Source organism: Agrilus planipennis, unplaced genomic scaffold (assembly GCF_000699045.2).
Source record: "Agrilus planipennis isolate EAB-ADULT unplaced genomic scaffold, Apla_2.0 scaffold6, whole genome shotgun sequence".
NCBI classification, from domain to species: domain Eukaryota; kingdom Metazoa; phylum Arthropoda; class Insecta; order Coleoptera; family Buprestidae; genus Agrilus; species Agrilus planipennis.
In genome coordinates, this window is record NW_020439302.1 from 229,855 (window position 1) to 237,584 (window position 7,730).

Consider the following 7,730-nt stretch of genomic DNA (forward strand, 5'->3'; position numbering starts at 1 on the left):
GTACGATCCTTTATTTATTTATTTATTTATATAATTACCCCACCATGTCACAAAGAAGCCAATTTTTTTGGTTTAGAAATGGGATATACCAACTTTAATCTAAAACTGAATATTGTTTATATAATTTAAAATGACTAGTCAACAATTTAAATATAGTTAATTAATGACCTAATAGTGTAATAATAATCTAAGCCTATTTTATTAGATAAATGGGAAACGTAGAAACGGTAGGAAACTATCACAGGGTGAGTGAAGACAGTAATTCGTTTCACCACCCTGCATTTTTGATTCGTGATCTTGAATTCGATTCCCGACTCTCGACTTCTTTACTATAATTATTGATTCAGCTAATAAAACGGTTGCTAATTGACCTATTAACACAGTAGATAAAGTATGTGTAAGCTTGAAGTTTAGATGAACCAACTTTGTACCAGTGACCTAAATATGAATTTATGGATGCTACGTAACAGCTGGACTGATATATTTTCGTATATATGCCCTTAACTAAATGGCATTGTAAGTATCGACAGATATACTAATAAGACTCATTTATTATTACATTAATAACTGACCTAGGTTGCAGTATTTTACATGCGCCTCCTTTTAAAGGGGAAACGTCGAAGACTATTAGGTCGTATAATTGAGTTTTATGGTTACTTTGTGGTTTGTGGTTTTGTGTTTTCTATATGGTTTCCATCGGTAATACCAGCTTTTTGCTTTTTTTCTGAGAATTGAGCAATTTAAAGTCATTTTAAGTACAGTACTTCGGAAAAATTGAGGGAAAAGAAGGTACGTGAAAAAGAAGTAGAATGAGCCATCTGGCTCCACTCAGCGATATACATAAACATGAGGGTAACCACCTTACGCTAACGAGCGCAGATTATTACTAATCATTACGTATAACCGACTTGTCTACGTATCAGCTGTTGCGAAGGTCACCAATAGGTATGTGTGTTTCGTCAGTTGACGCTTAGGATAACGAAAGGCGATAATATAACGCGGCTGCGAAACTGTTAACTGTCCTCAATCATTAACGGCTCGTTAACTGGGGAACTTTTTGTGCATTCCCTACGTTATGGTGCTATCACGATATGCACTCTACAGTGCCTCCATATGTTACCCTTTTAATCTTTCGTAATATTGATTAGACATAGTGTATATAGATTACAAGAGAGATCAATCAAGCTCAAGTAATGTCTGTGTTATAAGGAGTTTTTCGAAGTACTGAGTTTCGCTATAGAGAGATTGTTTCGTATTTTAATAAGGAAGCAATCAGTGTAGGCCTACTAAGGTGTGTTACGTTTTAGTTTTCGGGTTTTCTAGCCGTTGTCTTTAGAAATTACTTTCAGACGTTTCGCGTGCATCTGCGACAGACATTCTCAAGAGTGGCGTGGTAGTTGAAGATGTCTCGCGGTTAGCTCAGCTGCAGTGAAACGTCGGAAAAACAAAATCCAACCAGGAAGCCTGAAAACTAAAAAGGGAGCAATACTTGGGAAAAATCTAGTAACGATATTCGAGTCTATTTAACGTTTATTTTCCATGTAAATCAGACGTAGGTATTATGTCATACACCATGTCGCAATAATTATGAATTTCAAACCGACCCAATAATGCACATAAATTTACTATTAAACAACAAACAGCAGCCCACCTGAAAATTTTTGATGTCAATTTTTACACCATTAAAAACATGGTGTCTACAAGAAAAACTTTCGTGGCGCCACACTCCATTCCTTTCCGGAGATACCTGTCCCCCTCGCTGTCCCCTTCGGAACAAACATTCTTTGCTATTTAATTGTTTTATTACCGACTCCTACCGATCGACCGAGTAATTTATTCGTTTGACATTTTTGCGCAGGCAACTAAATGCCAAGGCCCTTTCGTTAATCGCTGAAATGGTATCGGCTGTAAGACGTAAAAGTATAATATTCTTTGCATGTATAACCATAGTCTCACACACACACACATATATACAAACATACACACACGCGCGCGCTTATATATTTATGTACAACACCTCACAAAGGCAATTCTTTGCAATATACAGTGGACAATTTAATCAACGACATGCCATGTTTTGCATTGCAATAAAAAAGTCATTAAAATGTATGTACGCAACTGTTCACTCATATAAAGACATTTAGACCCACTCACTCTTTTCCAATTGTTTATTTCCAACTGGAGTATGTTAAAGTTGCTGATTTTTAGTTAAAGATTCTAATTAAACTAACTTCTACTGCATCCTGCGCACGCATCTTCCGTTGCATGCTATATTTTTACCCTCACCGCTCTAAAAAAAGTACAGCAGTAAATAAAAAAGTAGCAAATAGATCCGAAAATTACAATTATCGCCGGTCTAATTTAACGTATGTCGACACGTATATAGCATTTGTGATGGACTATACATATGTGTGAGTCGATTGTAGTCACAAAATGCGGCGAGAGCAGTTCGAGGGGTCAGCGGGCAGTAACAGCAACGACACGTTCATAGCGATCGCTTCCTGGGGTGTTGTGCAATTGTCTAATGTCCTGGTCGAGTTCGAGTTCTCGAAGTCGAGCATTCGTTGTCCGAGTTTACGATCTGGGAGATTTGGAGCGGCTAATGTGGTGATAAATTACAGGTTAAGTCCATTCGGTGACCGTAACGCTCCGAGGATTTATTGCGTGCTGATATTTCGCAAAAATTGAATGGTTGCCGAGCTAAAACACCTCCCTGATGACTGTATCACACTTATAACGGGTATAATCCCTTGCCGTGATGATTGTAGTCGTAAGCGAGAAAGATATTTTTCTTAAAGACTTAATTAAAAAGTTTGTTTTCATTTGTTTGACAACGTTTCAATTCAGTGCTTCATGAACCTGATACAAAAACATGTCAGGAGTAATAGCTATTTAATGTCGATAAAAAGTCGAAATTTTCTGTAAGGTAAAAAGCCCAGTTTCTCACACTCTAAGAAANTGAAATCAAGGCATATTCACTGCCAAAAGTCAGTTAAAAATTTTCCATATTATTCGTTATTTCTTATTTTATTCAAAGTTTTTGATCAAATTCCAAATTTTCTCTCAAACCGTATACTTTTATTTAGTATTGATAGTATTTATTTACCTCATGATATGCTGCAAAACCTTATTAATCACAAATTTCTAATTTTTATGTACTCTTGTCTCCGATTGTACCTCCCAAACATCCTTAAGCAATGGTCAAAACATCTAGGCCACGTTCATGTTAAGTAGCGTTACTTGGTTAAAAATTTGAAGCCAAACTACCATCACGGAAAAACAAATTTTTTTTGCCCCTTCCGCTTCGAGTGGCCAAAAATCCTATTAGGTACCATCATATAATCCATAAAAGAACCCTCAGCTTCTTTCAGTTTAATTTTACTATTTTTTTAGTCGTTAGAGATAGATTTGCTTATCATTATTCAACCTTTATTTTATTATATTGGAAATTTCCGTAATTTCAAATGCATACATGATAGTCAACAGATTATTTCAGTTACACCGTGTATATTAAGTAGATACGTATATTTTCCATATGAGTAACAATTTAATGGCATAAAAAAATTAATTTATGAATTAAACATAGTCCCGACTCAGTGCAACGTTAAAACAAGAAAGGTTAAAAATGATGATTATGATGTTCGTTCTCAAATTTTATGTTTTAAATACACACTCGTTAATCATGGAACCATTGCATAATTATGAAGAACAAGGAAGCGAGAAAGCGCCTAAACAAAATTTCGCTAATTTATTGTCACTTATCCTAACACCAGATCGAAATAAACTTGTTCTCCGACCCCATAAACGTAATAAATGGCGAAATGTTTTGCAAAATATCACACTCTTAGTAATCAAGACATAAAATTCGCTGACAAATGTCACCGAGGATATTAATTTATATTGAACGCCAAAAAATTTTAAAACGAGTGTATATTTTATTTTTTGCGCGAGTTTGATACTAACGTAAAACCATGTCGCATGTTAAACCATTAACTTGATTTCAAATAAACGAATTAATAATATTAATTATATGAACTCAGTTTAACGTCAAAACGATTATTCAATAAGGACTTTCACATTTAAACAGTGGCGGCACGTACATATTCACGAGTTACCACTGTTTGAAGCGAAAACTATACGTCACTCCACTACTTGAGGCTTCATATTTATTTGCATCTATATTACAGTTGGAATTACTGAACTAACGAAAAGCAAATGTCTTTTTTTGCCCTAGAAAATACCACAAATGGCGCAGTAAACGCCATCTGTAGTACGATGCTACATTTTAGGATTACGTATGCTCCAACAAGGTCCATTTAAATATATAGATATCTACTTGCTGGAACGAATCTCGGCGTAGCTAACCTCAACGTGATAGGCACGTTACCATAATTGAATAAAATAATTCGAAGTGGTCTGTATTCTGTCGAAACTGCCAGACGCAGATCGCGATTTCCATCTTTTTGGATCTCATCAGCGCGTCGCAGGCAGCTCCGACAGAACACAGACCAACTTTTACCTGCTGTCTTAACAGCGCGTTTTAGAAGATACCACAAATGGCGCGGTAAACGCCATCTGTAGTACGATACTACATACATACATACATACATGAGAATTCAAAAAGATCGAAATCGCGATCCGCGTCTGGCAGTTTCGACAGAAAACAGACCACTTCGAATTATTTTATTTTTTTGTCCTAGTGAGTGATGTTGTGAGCAAGAAGACTACAGTTATGTCCGAAACTCTGAAAAATGGATAGAACACACAAGAGTCCGCTGCGCGATGAGCAACTGCGCCTAATCGGACACGCCTTACTGCGCAACGAACAATCGATATCAACTTGCTAACGTTCTTACAATTCCCGTCATACATTACGCGTCCCTAAGTAGTTTTTACTCCTATCTCTGTTCTGTTCGACTTATTAAAAGAGATTATCGTCTCATTAGCTAAGAATTAATTTCTCTACATCCAGGAGCTTTTACATGACAAGAAAAGCACCTGATTCAATGTAATCCACTGTTCTAACGTCAAGAATGTAAACTATAAAAATATGGGTGTTTGTAGGATAATCACTCCGGTTGGTATGAACGATTAAATACACAAGTAAATAAGTAATATGTATTACGTTTATAGTTTTGCGTTTGTTTCAGTTTTATTTCCACGTATATGCAAATTTAGAATGCGACAGTTTAAAATAGCTATCGGCTTGCGAAGGTTGTCAGCATAAAACCGGATGACGACACGTTGGACAGCAAACGTCCTTAAGTACTTTATATTAACATTATTATGCGCGCAAATTCTTGCCATTAATTTCTATATTTATTAAATATGCCAAGTTTGTTTCGTCGGAAATGGGACATAATTTATGTTAAAACACCAGCCGATAGAGTTACGAATATTTTTGCGAAATAATCATTAGATAAAATAATTTAATCCCAACTACCTTTGTTGCATATTCAACAGACGCTAAGTAAGTCTCAGATTAACACTGGAATGATAATTAATTTGTGTAATAAACTAGTATATCATCAGGTACTATCAATTGGAAACTGACCGCTTTTGTTACGACGTTGGTGGTTAAAATTGTAACTTTAGGATCTCGTTGATTTAAAGATAGTACTTTGTGTTAATCACAAATGGTGTATCAATATAAAAATTTCATTATATTTCTACTATTGGGATCCGTCAAATGGGTATGCACCATCTGGTGGCAAAATTTATAACTCGAATGAGGGAAAAATTTACATAAGAACTGTGCACGCAAATTGTAAAATTGTTTATTAAAATAATAAAACACGTTAAAAAAGTAAAAATTTTTTTGATGATGGAGTCGACGAAGTTTTCTTCTAAAGTTAAATCAAATAAAAAGTTAATATGTTCAGTGAAAAGCTGCAATAGCACTTCAGACATAGATCTTCACTCTTCACCTACATTAACTACTTTCCAATAAAAACTAACCGTTTTATATATGTAAAAAATATATTCGGAAAATTAGAGAAAAAAGTAAACTAATAGAAGCTTGGATGAAAGCAGTAGGTATCAAAGAAGTGAATTCCGGAATAAAAATTTGTTCACGTCATTTTAATGCACATGATTATATTTCAGCAAGTATTTACCATCAGCCATAACCTTAATATTTAAAACTAGAATCATACTAAAATTATAAAGTGATAAAATTATTTATTCCTGTGTAATTGATTTAACACAATTCTAATGATATGATATAAGTATTTTGAGGTTAAGGTCTAGGTCTACCTCTACCCCTCCTAACTCCTGTTTCTGTCTCTAATATGTCTCTGACTAGACCTTCATGTCTGAGAAGGTGTCCTACCAACCTATCTCGCCTATTTATGATAATAATATATAATTATGTTTACAAAAAAATAACTTTTGATGTGTGATGCTCAGCAAAACGTATATATTACAGCTAGTAAATCATAAAAATATAAAAGATAGTGACAGTGTAATCCTTCAAGAGAATACGACAGACTTCCCTACAGATATACCTGCTTAAAATTAGCTTCAGAACAAATAACAGTCGATAAATATTTTCCAAAACATTCTTAAACCTTGTTCTTGCGGTCTCTTGTTTAACAATCAGTTGACAAAATTAATTTCCGATGAAAATTCTGATTTCCATTCGTCCTACCTTTAATTTCTACCACCATGCACACAAAATTGACCATTCACGGTAAAGGGAAAAACATAAAGTTTTATAAGCGAATTACTCTAAAAACTTTAGCAGGAATTACCTCCCAGATTTTTTTGAACATGGACCGAGCAGTGTATCTGTTCGATCTGGAACGTTAAAAACAGGTGTTTACCGATGTAATAGCGTTAACCGGTCTTCTATGTCAACGTCAATGTATCAGGGGCATTTTGTGTGATCGTCCGGAGAAATCTTAACCTAACCTAACATGACAGGGGCCGCACAGGCCTACTATGATGGATCACTTGTGCATGAATAATGGCATTGTTTTTCGGAGTGACTTTGATCGTGAACGAATTTTTGTTTCTTCGATACGACGGTGGGCGGTGGCAAGAAAGAGAGTAAGTACCAATTCGTGTTTGAGACTAAATAATTATAAATCCACCCATACATATGCTGTACTATTTATTGTACCTTGAACCTGATTTGAATGATGATTTATAAAAATGTGTTTTTATATTGCACGCCACTGACTGAATCACCATCTATTTTTATGACATTGAGGATTATACTTCACATCGAAAGAATCTTAGGGTACAATACCCCAGTATTATTTCGGCTTGTGTGAATATGACAAGGGGCTGGAGCAGCCACTATAGAAGGGATCGTTAGCGACACATTCAATTTTCTATAAATGTAATTGATAAAGATTGATGAATACGAAATCTTTGTAATTTTTTATTTTTCAAAACATTTTGACTCTAATGAAGACGAAAAACACAATGTACAATCAGAATTTTTTCTATATTAAATCATTAAATATTTTTTCAAATGTTAATACAGTGTAAATACTATATAACGACACTTAAGGGACCGAACATTTTTCGGCGTTATAAAGAGTGGTCGTTAAATGGAGAGAAATAAAAGATATTATTTTACTATTCTATAATAATATGCATTTACCAATATAGTACACATTTTGCACACGAACATTATTATTCATACATTGCGTATAGCCTGTTATCTTCGTCTGATGTTTTTTGCTGCTCCAATATTTTAATTGTATTTTGTTACGTATCTT